General features: G+C 34.8%; 1 long non-coding RNA gene across 1 annotated transcript in view; it reads right to left on the bottom strand.

Moving 5' to 3' along the window:
* Positions 1-5,625: 5,625 nt before the first annotated feature.
* The window catches only part of LOC309634630, a 463,425-nt gene continuing 454,188 nt past the window's right edge, over positions 5,626-14,862 (bottom strand). Inside the window, exon 4 of the long non-coding RNA XR_014248260.1 lies at positions 5,626-8,147. This is a non-coding gene — a long non-coding RNA (uncharacterized lncRNA). The remainder of the gene's footprint in view (positions 8,148-14,862) is intronic.

Here is a 14,862-nt window from a genome sequence, read left to right as displayed (position 1 = left end):
AAGCAAAAGCTAAACTCCAGAGCTGAATTTTTGGGGGGAATTCTTTGTTTGCCTTTCACCCTTCCCTTTCTAGACTCTCCAAAATGGGTTTAATTCTAGCTCTACCAAGGCTTTTGGTAAACCAAACTGGACATTATGGGTCTAAAAAATATGTAGTTAATTATATATTACTGCAAGCACTGTGCTGAGGAATGATCATACTGGCTTACAAATATGCACTGTGTGAACAGAAACAACAACCAAAAGAAACACAGAGAGGCAAGAGAATGATGCCAGGTTGGGCCTTTGTGTTGTCAATCTTTTTTGTAAGTAAAAATGTGACATGAGATTGTGACTGGAACTTCTAAATTTCATGTTTTTCTTTCCTCCAGTACTAAATTGTCAATGTGGAGAAAATGTCCAATTTATAAAAAAAATTCACTGTAACAAAATGTACCATCAGAGTAAGATTTTGTCATTTGCTTTAAAGGCAGAGATCTAAATTCAAAAGAAAACATTTATTTTCTACCCTCTGGTTGTATTTGCAAATAGTAAGAGCTGAATGCTACCCTTATTACAGTGAATGACTATATGTGTATTTTCTTTGGTTCTTTGGACATGAAAATATCTGTTGTTTAATTCCAGGGATTTTTCAAATGTTTATATTAAAAAATTATATTTTGTTTTGTATTTAGTTATAGAAATCCTGAGGTGGTATTTATATAATAGAAAATACTCTATTGTAAAGGAAACACTTCATTAATCAAATGTTTCCAAGGATATAGTTGCTAGATATCATGCGGAAAAATTCCAGATGCTTGAGAACACATTTTAATTATAATGTGTAGTGTTTATTATGAAGAGGAAAAATTTTTGAATATTAAATTTGTACTACCTAAATGTATTGAATGTAAAACTAATAGTTTTATTTCATCAGTGATTAAATAACTACTTAATGTTCCCACCATGTGCCAGATATACCACAGTAGCAAAGAACTCATGACCTGAGCCACAATATGGACTGAGCACTTACTAACGTATAAGAATTCTTATAAGAGTGTGCAGTACTGTAGTTGGTGTGGGAAATAGAAAAATGAAAACTTGGTCTCCTACCTCAAAGAATATTATTTAATAGGAGAGATGAAACATATATGCATGTAAAATATAAAACCAAGTATGGTAATGCAAAAAGAGAGGTTGAAGTGCTCAAAGAAAGTAGAGAAGTCAGAAAAAATTTCTGGCTTTAGGGACAGTATTGATTACATCAAATAAGTGACAGCTGTACCAGATATCTGGACCAGTAAAAGATCCCAGTAGGAGGAGATGAGATAATGGATAGAGTATTCTTGGCGGGTAGAACAGCATGAGAATTACTCTTACTTGGCCAAATCACGTATGGAGTATTACAGTCAATTGCAGGCATTGATCTTTATGGAAAATAATGACAAATGGAAACATTGTATAAGACGAGGGTAGCCAGGATGGCAAGGTGATTTAAAAATCATGTGATATGGTGAGTAGATGAAGGTTCAGAGAATATTTGTACTAGAATGAAAGACAATTAATTAAAGGAGATGTGATAACTATCTTCACATACTTGAAAGTCGTAATGTGAAAGAGGGATTAGCCATAGTCTGCACGGTTCCAGAAACAGAGCTAGTATAAATAGTAGGAACTAGAGGGGAGATAGACTTCAACATAAGAAATACGTTTCTAACAGTAAAAACTATCTGAAAACGGAAAGAACAACCTCAAAGGAAGACTTTCAAGCAAGGCAGCAGGGATAGTGGGTGGAGCCACACCAACAAGGTCCAACTCTTACAAGTTGTATAATCATTGCTGCTTAACCTAAGCCTCTGTTTCCTCATCTCTAAAATGGGGAAATTAATTTTCAAAGGGCCATTGTGAGTATTTGGTGAGTGCTTAAACTATATAGTGCCTGACATCAATGCTCTATAAATTTAGCAAGCCAAAGACTGGGTGGTCTCTTAACAAAAGTTATTATAGATTGAGATTGCAGCATAAAATGATAGTTTAAACCTGATCAAACTTGTGATCCTTCTACTTATTTGATTCTAAAGCAAATAAATGAAGAAAGTAGAGCTATTTAGAGATAGTGAAGTTATGCAAATTTGAAAAAAATAGGACATAAAGCTGATGGTTGCAAAAACAGAGGAGTTTTAACAGTTGTAGCGTGAATCAAGGTAGCCTAAGTGCCAACAAAGCCAAGAAAGTTCTTTACACTACAAGAAACAGTATTAAATGGTGGACAGGTGTCAAGAAGTAGTACAATGGACTTTGTGAAAAGGTGTCTCGTTGGTAATTTTCCCAAAGAGTTCATTTCAGAAGTCAGATTGCAACAGATTAAGAGATGACTAGAGTTGAGGATATGGAAGTAACTAGTGAACTGTACATTTCCTGAGAAGTGTATTTAGCGTGTATCAGACAGTCTTTTAAACAACTAATGTAGTGGTTAAAGGAAGGACACCAAGCAGAAGTTCCAGCTGGGAGCAAGGTTAAAGGAAGTTGGAAAACACTGTTCTATAGACAGAGAAAAGGATTCACTAGGTAGCAAGAGATGAAGCTTCAGGAGAGGAAACACTCAGTGGGCAACTGATAAATAGAATCAGTTCTGGAATTAGACATTTCTCCAAGAAGTTCTGGTTCATTTTAATAGAAACAATATACAGACACCACAGCCTGGGCACTAGGAGTAATCTTTATTACTGGGGTATCCTTATTTCTGGGCTTATTCAGTGAAAATATAAATATAGATATAGATTAATATATAGACATAGATGCAGATAGTACCCGGCATATCATAAATACAAATTTCAATGTATATCTCTACCAACCTACTTTATCTATCTATCTATCTACCTACCCACCCACCTAAATCCCCTAGTTCAGATCCATTTCCTAGAGTCATGGAAATAAAAACAAAAATAAATAAATGGGACCTAATTAAACTTAAAAGTTTTGCATAGCAAAGGAAATGATAAACAAAACGGAAAGACAACCTATGAAATGGGAGAAAATATTTGTAAATGATACAACTAACAAGGGATTAATTTCCAAAATACACAAACAGCTCATACAACTCAATATCAAAAAAATCAAACAACCCAATCAAACAATGGGTAGAAGAACTAAATAGACATTTATTCAAAGAAGACATACAGATAACTAACAGGCACATGAACAAATGCTCAACATTGCTAATTATTAGAGAAATGTAAATCAAAACTAAAATGAGGTATCACGTCATACAAGTCAGAATGGTCATCATTAAAAAGACTACAAATAATAAATGCTGAAGAGGGTGTGGAGAAAAGGGAGCCCTCCTACAGTGTTGGTGGGAATATAAATTGGTGCAGCCACTATGGAAAACAGCATGGAGCTTCCTCAAAAAACTAAAAATAGAGTTACCATATGACATTTTGTTTCTGAAACATATCCTTCAGTAGCTACTTTAGTAAAACTTTGCCAATCCTCACCCAAGTTTTTCTTTAATTTGACATAACTTTACTCCATCCTTGATCTTGAATGATCATTTTCTTGAGTATGAATTCTAGTTGAAAGTTATTATCTTCAACTTCTTTTAAGATATTATTTCATCATTTTCTGCCTTCTACTGTTGCTGATAAAATATTAGCTGCCAGTCTGATTAATGCTTCTTTGTAGGCAATTCTTTTTTTCCTCCCTGGCTGATTTTAACAATCTAACTTGAAGTTTCACTGTATCTGTGGTGGATTTCTTTTTATCTTTCTTGTTTAAGTTAAGCTCCCCTCCTCTGCCTGTGGATTACCAAATTTCAACCGTTCTAGATCTTTAAATATTGCCCACCTAATACTCCTCATTCTCTAAAAGAATTCTGAATAGATATATGTTAGACCTTCTTGTAATGTATAATATTACCTATTGTCATCTCTTAATCTCTTTTATTATTTCCATTGCCTTGTTTCTCTACATTACACGTAAGATAATTTCTTCAGATATGTCTTCCAGTGCATTAATTCTGTTCGAAATTTTCATTGACTTTTTAATTATAATGATTATATCTTTCATTTTAAAAAATGCTATTTGGTTCTCATAAGAAAATGAAATTTTTTCATTTGCAGTAACATGGATGGACTTGGAGACCATTATGCTAAGTGAAATAAGTCAGACAGAGTAAGACAAATATAAGAGCAATATAGGGGTAGGGTATTAAGAAATACCAACTATTAGGTATAAATTAAGCTACAAGGATATATTGGAATATAGCCAAAATTTTATAATAGCTATAAATGGAGTATAACCTTAAAATTTTTGAATCACAATATCACTAATATATAATATTGTACAACTATACTTCAATTAAAAAAAGAATAAAAAATTATTTCTCTAAAACACTTTTCAACAATTCTGTTTACTTTTTCTGTTTTCAACAGAATATTAATATTTATATTTTTTCTGTTTATTAATGCATTTATATTTTATTTGATCAAACTGTCATGGTTTTTAACAAAGCAAACACACGTATTTTAGATCATATGAATTTTGAATTTTGATGTTGTAATCAGTTTTAAGTTTCAAATGTTTTAGCAAAGTGGAAAAAATAGCAGATACATTTTCAAATATATTCTCTTGAGTTTCAACATTTATAAACACTATTTTTTTTATTACAAGGATGACAAAGCATATAGGGACAGACTGGCCTCTTAATGGTAATGGAAAGGTGGTGAATTGATTTCAGAAAAGTGGTGGATTTCGGACTCTGCATAAACCTTCATTCCCGCAAAGGACTCAGGAAGACCTTTATTCCTGATAGGTGGTAGTGTTCAATGCCTGCTTCCCAGTTTCCTTCTTCCTCACCCCCCCTTCTTTTTTTTCTTCATTTTCTTTCCCCTATAATGTTCCTGAGAGTTTCACACTGTCAAGAAGCTTTCTATTTGCCATTTCCCCCCCAGCCTCACAGCTCAAGTCATCACAGAAAGAAGAGAGGAAGATTTCTACCACCAAAGTTGCTTCCTTGAAATTTAAGATGATGCATATTATACTTTGCATGTAAGCCAATCACAATATTCAATATGGACAGTTTTTAATGCTAAAATTGTATATATATATTTATAGGTAAGTATATATAAGTTATATATATAATTATATCTATATACATACACACACTATTTGGTAAAAAGGAGTATATGGCAGTAGGTTGTTAATCAAAACTGGAATTGAATCTAATAGACAGTTTTATAGGTTTTAAGTTTCTCAGAATAGTAAAAAGATGAATTATATTCAGTTAAGCCACTAAAAGGTAACTCAAAGTCAATTCTCACATTTGATCTAGGCTAGACCATGAGAAAACTAGTAAAGCAGATGACTCTCAAAGAGGTAAAATAAAATCAACAACTACAAACTTCTATAATTCTCAGTTGATTTAATACTAGATTTTACTTTGTATGCTATCTCCCAATTTATAGCAATTGTAAGTATCAAAACTCATTAAAAGAAACTCACAGTGTCTGTAGATGTGAACCTGAAAAAAATGGCACAGTGTTGGATAATTTTATGTTATTATTGAAAAATGTAGAGGGAAATGAATAGAATTGTAATATTTTCTCTATAGATTAACAAACCAAGTTTATCAATGAATAGAATTGTAATATTTTCTCTATAGATTAACAAACCAAGTTTATCATTAGATTTCACAGTCACATCAGTTAGGATGACTTTCTAAGAATACAAAGTCCATGGAGGATGGAGGAAGTGTTTTGGCTGTTCAGCATCAGCACTGCCTTCATAAATAGTAATCGTAACTAAATCTATGACTCCTTGTCAAAGATGTATATATTTTAACTCTTCAGTTCCCACCCCACCCCCCAAATCTTAATACATTTCTTAAGGAATAGGTTTCATCTTTGCTCAGTCGGTTTTCTTTGCAATTACTGAAGTCTCACAGTATATTTTTAAACTTTTCTTAGAAGTGGATATTTTGGTGCAATGCATACAGACTACTCAGGGTTTTCTCTTAGCAACTACAGTTCTTTTAAAAAATATTTCACAATATGTAGAAAGCAAGCTATACCATTACAAAAAATTTCATAAAAATTAAGGGAACCTCTCAAGATATAGATTTAGCATCTCACATGTAATTTGTATCAATTCCATAATAGTTTCATAGTTACTTTTTTTTATATATACAGTCATCAGTTTAGTTCAGAAATATTGCTACTGGTGCAGTGATGAGTTATTTTGTTCACCTTTGGAATAAGAGTTTAATTTAAAAATCAATCATATGTATATATGTACATAATTGAAATAATTCTGAAGATCTAATATTGTGGCATTGATAAAGGTTGTTCTGAATGGTTAGAACTCAGTTGTTCATTTTTTGACTTTTCAATTTATGCATGTCTAAATCGTTTGAAATTTTAACAAAGGGTATGCACTGTATTCGTAAATAAGAACAAAAATTAAAACCATTTCTTATCCAAAGCAAATTCTAAAACAAGTGTCATAAAGTCTACCCATAGCATTTATCTTATATTTAAGGCTTCTTTGGAAGTTATACCTTGAAAATTTATGAAATCATTACCAGTTTATATTTCAAGACTGTTTTAAAAATATGACTAAATTTGTAGAAAATCTGAAAATGGTAGATAGAGCTACCATGCTTGGTAAGAGAAATACTGTGGGAGCCATAAACATCATTTAAATTTTCTAGTAGCCACATTAAAAGTACAAATAAACATGTGAACTTAATTTTAAAAATGCATCCTATTTAGCCCCTCATGTCTAAAATATTATCATTTTAATGTGCAAGTAAAATACAAATCATTCATAAGAGAAATTAAACTCTTTCCTTTGTGCTAAGTCCTTGAAATCTAGTACATATTTCACACTTGAGGCACATCTTAAATCAGACCATCCACATCTCAAGTGCTAATAGCACATGGGGCCAGTGTCTCTCCTGGATAACAGAGAACTAAAAGGTAGAGAATTAAGCTTTAATGACAATTATTGGTACTTGCAGACTCCCAATAGAAACTTTCAGGTAACGTGTTGTTTATCTGAAGATTTAAGAGTATTTCTTCTCAATTTCAAAATTTTCAGGTGGCATTTTTGTTAAAAATTATAATTTTTTAACATTAAAAAAATTTAGCCATTATACACTGTTTTAATTGGCATTTAAATTTGATATAAACTAAAATTCTTAATTAAAAAGAAATTACTCAGAAAGAGTTGCTTCTAAAAATACAGGACTAGATAATTTGAGGAACTTTCCTCTAACAATATGAGTATATATTAGATAAATTACAAGAAATATGTTTTGTAATGGAATGCTAAAAATCATGAAGAAAAATCTTCAAGGCAAGCAAAAAGTAACACAGTAAGCACAAGACAAATTACTACCTTGCAAAGATTACATTCTAGTAATCCTTATCATTTACATAGTTTAAATAAGGCTATCTTCCAATTTTTTTTCAATTGTGCAACTCAGACAATAAGCACATAAAGAGATAACTTATAATTAAATACCAAAAAATGATCTGATGGAGAATAATACAGGGTAGTGTAACAGAAGTAGGCCAGTGTGGCTAGATTGGAGTGAGGGTGGCTGTCAGTGGTTGGAGATGACAAGGAAGAGATGGGCTAAAGTCAGGTTCTGTGATGATCTAGGGCATTGAAAGGAATTTGAATTGTGTTCTATTGGAATGGGAAGCCAGTGGAGGGCTCTGATGATTGGAATATAAATACTTCTGTGTTTGTTTAGAATCTAGATTCTAAGAGCCAATTTGTACAAAACGAACCCTAACTGTATAGTAACCCACAAATCATGTCTCTCTGGATCATGAAAAGAATGACATGGTCTGAGTTACATTTTATAAAAATCCCTCTGGTTCATCTTGACTAGGAGGGTGAAGGTAAAGAGAGAAAAAAAGACCAGTCAGTACAGACTTGAATTAAGGCGGATTGTAAAAGTAATAAAAAGTGGATGTAGAATATATTTTGAAGGGAGAACCAGCTGGATTAGGTTACATGTGAATTACACATATCCACATTACATGTGGATTATATACATGCGAGATGTAGAGGAAAAAAGATCAGTTAAACATACCTGTAAGGTTTCTGGCCTGGAGTGGTTGAGTACATGGTGGTGCCATTTATTGAGAAGGGAATGACTGGAAGAAGAGAAAGTTTGGGATTATCAATACTATTGTCAGATGACAGCTCTATACATAGATCCACTGAGTAAAGTTGTATTAGCTATAATGTTTGGGACTAGGGTGAGGCGAGTGTGTGACACTTGCCTTGGGTGCAAAATTTAAGGGGTCACCAAAAAACTTAGTAATCAAGATAATAAATACTATTTTAGTGCAATATTTTACAAATATTTTTAAGAATCAAAAATTAATGCAAAAATTTATCATGAACAAAATATAAAAAGTGTAAATAAAGACAGGACCAGAAACAGTGCCATGCACTTATAGCAGAGTCTGAGGCAAAAGCAAAAATGTGCCTACCTGACATTTAAAACTATTACACTAAAATATTAATATTTTAATTTATTAAATATTAAATAGTATTTAATATTTAATTGCATCATTCACATCACCTTAATCTTGGACCTGCTGATTGTGCATGGCACAGACACAAAGGTCACCATCTCATTGCAGTCTGTGTGAATGGTGCTCCAGGACCTGGATTGTGTACAATCTCCACGGAAATTCATGGGGGCCCTGTGTGTATAGTAAAACCTCCCTGACAAAAAGCAACATTAATATATTTTACCCTTTGTGGTCAACATCGATAATTATTAGAGAAATGCAAATCAAAACTACAATGAAGTATCACCTCATGTTTGTCAGAATGGCCATGACGAAAAAGTCTACAAGTAATAAATGCTGGAGAGGGTGTGGAGAAAAGGAAACCCTCCTACACTGTTGGTGGGAGTGTAAATTGGTGCAGCCACTTTGGAAAATAGTACTGACATTCCTTAAAAAAACTAAAAATAGAATTACCATAAGATCCAGCAATACCACTACTGGGCATATATCTGGAAAAGATGAAAATTCTAATTTGAAAAGATACATGCAATATGACCAAGGAATTTCCACTCCTGGGCATATACATGGAGAAAATCATAGTTCAAAAAGATACATGCACTCCATTGTTCATTGTAGCACTATTTACAATAGCCAGGTCACGGAAGCAACCTAAAGGTCCATCAACAGAGGAATAGATAAAGAAGATGTAGTACATATACATAGAATGGAATATCACTTGGCCACAAAAAAGAATTAAATAATGTCATTTGTAGCAACATGGATGGACCTAGAGATTATCATACCAAGTGAAGTTAGTCAGACAGAGAAAGACAAATATTATATGATATCACTTATATGTTGAATCTAAAAAGACACAAACTTATGTACAATACAGAAAGAGACTTACAGACATAGAAAGCAAACTTATGGTTACCAAAGGGGAAAGGGGGTGAGGGATAAATTAGGAGGTTGGGATTAACATACATACACTACTATATATAAAATAGATAACTAACAAGGACCTACGGTACAGCACAGAGAACTACACTTGATATTTTGTAACAACCTTTTGTAATAACAATATTTTATAAAGGAAAAGAATCTGAAAAAGAATATATATATATCACCATGCTGCACACCTGAACCTAACACGACATTGTAAATCAACTATACTTTAATAAAACATATATAGAGGCAGAGTCAAGATGGCGATGTGGGAAGACATGGAGTTCGTGTCTCCCCACAACTAGGGTGCCTGCCAACTGCTGGGGGTGACTCTGATGCCCAAGGAGATGGGAGGAACCCCAAAGTGAACCAGTAGGATGTAGGGAGACTGTGGGGAGAGGAGAAGTGGAGGCCAGACAGGATTGGCATCCTGAGGCCAGGGAGATCAGGAGAGGCAGGTGGGAGGCACTCTCTGGGAATAGCAGGAGAGGAGCAGAGGACGATCGCCTGGCCCATTCGGGCCGGGGAGACTGCTGAGCTCCCAGGCTGATCCCCTGTCCTCCAAACCCCCTCCAGACCACGTGGGTCCTTGGGGGCATAGGAGGGAGGCCAGGGAGATCAGGAGAGGAAGGCGGGAGGGGCCCTCCCAGACTGGAGGAGCAGGAGAGGAGAGGAGGGTGTTTGCCCTGCCCACTCGAGCCCTGGAAGCCTGCTGGGCACCCTGGTGAGGTCCCCTGCTCTCTGAGACCAGGGGTGGGGGGCACGCCTGGACCCCTTCTGTTGCTTGAGCCTAAGGCCCACCCACCACAGCCCCCAGGGCCTTTTCCAGCCTTGTGGGTCCTGAGCATTGGTGCCACCCACCACCCAAACCTCGCCCTTCCTTAGGTCCCACCCTCCACAGCCAAGGCCTCCCCACCCCCCTTTTTTTTTCTTTTCCCTCCTATTTTTTACTATTGTGGTACTGATGTAACTTCCGGTTGTTGATTCATCTATATTTTTATATTTATATTCTTCCTAACATATCTGTTAGTTTCCTAGTCTAATTTTATTTTTTACTTTGCTATTGTTGTGTTTTTTTTGTTTGTTAGTTTGTTTTTCTGCTGCCCAAGGTGGCTTGTGGGATCTTAGTTTATGAGCCCAGAGTTGGGCCGAAGTTCCTGCAGTGGGAGCTCTGAGTCCGAACAACTGGACGAACAGAGAACCTCAGACCCCAGGGAATATTCATTGGAGTGAGCTCTCCAGAGTTCCTCATCTCAGCACCAAGACCCAGCTCTACCCAACAGCCTATAATCCCCAATGTTGGAAGCATCAGGCCAAACAACCAGTAAGACAGAAACACAATCCCACTGATTAAAAAAAAAAAAAAAATGAGATGGCAAAAAAATATGTCACAGATGAAGGAACAAGGTAAAAACCTACAAGACCAAATAAATGAAGAGGAAATAGGCAATCTGCCTGAAAAAGAATTCAGAGTAATGATAGTAAAGATGATCCAGAATCTCGGAAATAGAATGGAGGCATAGATTGAGAAAGTACAAGAAATGTTTAACAAAGATCCAGAAGAACTAAAGAACAAAGAGACATGAACAACACAATAACTGAAATGAAAAATACACTAGAAGGAATCAGTAACAGAATAACTGAGGCAGAAGAACGAATAAATGAGCCGGAAGACAAAATGGTGGAAATAACTGCCAAGGAGCAGAACAGAGAAAAAAGAATGAAAAGAATTGAAAACAATCTCAGAGAACTCTGGGACAACACTAAATGCACCAACATTCGAATTATAGGGGTCCCAGAAGAAGAAGAGAAAAAGAAACGGACTGAGAAAATATCTGAAGAGATTATAGTTGAAAAATTCCCTAACATGGGAAAGGAAATAGTCACCCAAGTCTAGGAAGCACAGAGAGTCCCATACAGGATAAACCCTAGGAAAAACACACCAAGACATATATTAATCAAACTAACAAAAATTAAATTCAAAGAAAAAACATTAAAAGCAGCAAGGGAAAAACAAAAAATAACATGCAAAGGAATCCCCATAAGGTTATCAACTGATTTTTCAGCAGAAACTCTGCAGGCCAGAAGGGAGTTATAGGATATAAAGTGATGAAAGAGAAAAACCCACAACCAAGATTACTCTACCCAGCAAGGATCTCATTCAGATCTGATGGAGAAGTCAAAAGCTTTTTAGACAAGCAAAAGCTAACAGAATGCAGCACCACCAAACCAGCTTTACAACAAATGTTAAAGAAACTTCTCTAAGCAAGAAACGCAAGAGAAGAAAAAGACCCACAAAAACAAACCCAAAACAATTGAGAAAATGGTAATAGGAACATACAAATCGATAATAACCTTGAATGTAAATGGATTAAATGCCCCAACCAAAAGACACAGACTGGCCGAATAGATAAAAAAACAAGAACCACATATATTCTGTCTACAGGAGACCCACTTCAGACCTAGGGACACATACAGACTGAAAGTGAAGGGATGGAAAAAAATATTCCTTGCAAATGGAAATCAAAACAATGCTGGAGTAGCAATACTCATATCAGATAAAATAAACTTTAAAAATAAAGACTGTTACAAGAGATAAGGAGGGACACTACATAATGATCAAAGGATCAATCCAAGAAGAAGATATAAAAATTATAAATTTTTATGCACCCAACATAGGAGCACCTCAACACATAAGGCAAATGCTAACAACCATGAAAGGAGAAATCGACAGTAACACAATAATAGTAGGGGATTTTAAGACCTCACTTACACCAATGGACAGATCATCCAAACAGAAAATAAATAAGTAAACACAAGCTTTAAATGACACAATAGACCAGATAGATCTAATTGATATTTATAGAACATTCCACCCAAATGTGGCAGAATACACTTTCTTCTCAAGTGCACATGGAACATTCTCCATGATAGATCACATCTGAGTCACAAATCAAGCCTTGGAAAATTTAAGAATACTGAAATCATATCAAGCATCTTTTCTGACCACAACGTTATTGGATTGGAAATCAATTACAGGAAAAAAACGGTAAAAAACACAAATGCGTGGAGGCTAAACAGTGTGCTACTAAATAACTGAGAGATCACTGAAGAAATCAAAGAAGAAATTAAAAAATACATAGAAACAAATGACAATGAAAACACGACGACCCAAAACCTATGGGACGCAGCAAAAGCAGTTCTAAGAGGGAAGTTTACAGCAATACAGTCTCACCTCAAGAAACAAGAAAACTCTCAAATAAACAATCTAACCCTACACTTAAAACAACTAGAGAAAGAAGAACAAAGAAAACCCAAAGTCAGTAGAAGGAAAGAAATCATAAAGATCAGAGCAGAAATAAATGAAATAGAAACGAAGAAAACAATAGCAAAGATCAATAAAACTAAAAGTTGGTTCTTTGAGAGGATAAACAAAATTGATAAACCCTTAGCCAGACTCATCAAGAAAAAAAAGGAGAGGATGCAAATCAATAAAGTTGGAAATGAAAAAGCAGAAATCACAACTGATACTGCAGAAATGCAAAGGATTATAAGAGACTACTACAAACAACTATATGCCAATAAAATGTACAACCACGAAGAAATGGACAAATTTTTGGAAAGACACAATTTTCTAAGACTGAACCAGGAAAAATTAGAAAATATAAACAGACTTATCACAAGTAATGAAGTTGAAACTGTAATTAAAAATCTTCCAACAAACAAAAGTCCAGGACCAGATGGCTTCACAGGCAAATTCCATTCAAACATTAGGAGAAGAGCTAACACCTATCCTTCTCAAACTCTTCCAAAAAATTTCAGAGGGAGAAACACTCCCAAATTCATTCTACGAAGCCACCATCACCATGATACCAAAATCAGAAAAAGATACCACAAAGAAAGAAAACAACAGGCCAATATCACTGATGAACATAGATACCAAATTCCTGAACAAAATACTAGCAAACAGAATCCAACAGCACATTAAAAGGATCATACACCATGACCAAGTGGGATTTATCCCAGGGATGCAAGGATTCTCCAATATATGCAAACCAATCAATGTGATACACCACATTAACAAATTAAGGAATAAAAACCATTTGATCATCTCAATAGATGCAGAAAAAGCTTTTGAAAAAAATTCAACACCCATTTGTGATAAAAACTCTCCAGGAAATGGGGATAGAGGGAACCTGCCTCAACATAATGAACGCCATATATGACAAACCCACAGCAAACATCATACTCAGTGGTGAAAAACTGAAAGCATTTCCACTAGTATCAGGAACAAGACAAGGATGTCCACTCTCTCCACTCTTATTCAACATACTTTTGGAAGTCCTAGCCACAGCAATCAGAGAAGAAAAAGAAATAAAAGGAATACAAATTGGAAAAGAAGAAGTAAAACTGTCACTGTTGCTGATGACATGATACTATACCTAGAAAATCCTAAAAATGCCACCAGAAAACTACTAGAAGTAATCAGTGAATTTGGTAAAGTTGCAGGATACAAAATTAATGCACAGAAATCTCTGGCATTCCTATACACCAACGAAAAATCAGAAAGAGAAATTAAGGAAACACTCCCATTTACCACTGCAACAAAAAGAATAAAATACCTAGGAATAAACCTGGCTAAGGAGGCAAAACACTTGTACTCAGAAAACTATAAAACACTGGTGAAAGAAATCAAAGATGACATAAACAGATGGAGAAATATACCATGTTCTTGGATTGGAAGAATCAATATTGTGAAAATGACTATACTACCCAAAGCAACCTATAGATTCAAGGCAATCACTATCAAATTACCAATGGCATTCTTCACAGAATTAGAACAAAAAATTTTACAATTCATATGGAAACACAAAAGACCCCGAATAGCCAAAGCAATCTTGAGAAAGAAAAACAGAGCTGGAGGAATCAGGCTCCCCAACCTCAAACTATACCACAAAGCTACAGTAATCAAGAGAGTATGGTACTGGCACGAAAACAGAAATACAGATCAATGGTACAAGATAGATTGCCCAGAGATAAACCCACACACATGTGGGCACCTAGTTTACAACAAAGGAAGCAAGAACATACAATAGAGAAAAGACAGCCTCTTCAATAAGTGGTGCTGGGAAAACTGGACAGCTACATTTAAAAGAATGAAATTAGACCTAACACCATACACAAAAATAAACTCCAAATGGATTAAAGACTTAAGTGTAAGACCAGACACTATAAAACTCTTAGAGGAAAACATAGGAAAGACACTCTTTGACATAAACCACAGCAAGATCTTTTTTGACCCACCTCCTAGAGTAATGGAAATAAAAACAAAAATAAACAAATGGGACTTAATTAAATTTAAAAGCTTTTGCACAGCAAAGGAAACCATAAACAAGACAAAAAG

The sequence above is a fragment of the Balaenoptera borealis genome (genome assembly GCF_965194805.1).
Source record: "Balaenoptera borealis genome assembly, chromosome: 9".
In the NCBI taxonomy this organism is placed as follows: Eukaryota; Metazoa; Chordata; class Mammalia; order Artiodactyla; family Balaenopteridae; genus Balaenoptera; species Balaenoptera borealis.
Note: the sequence above shows the minus strand (reverse complement) of the source record. Positions and strands in the feature narration are given on the sequence as shown.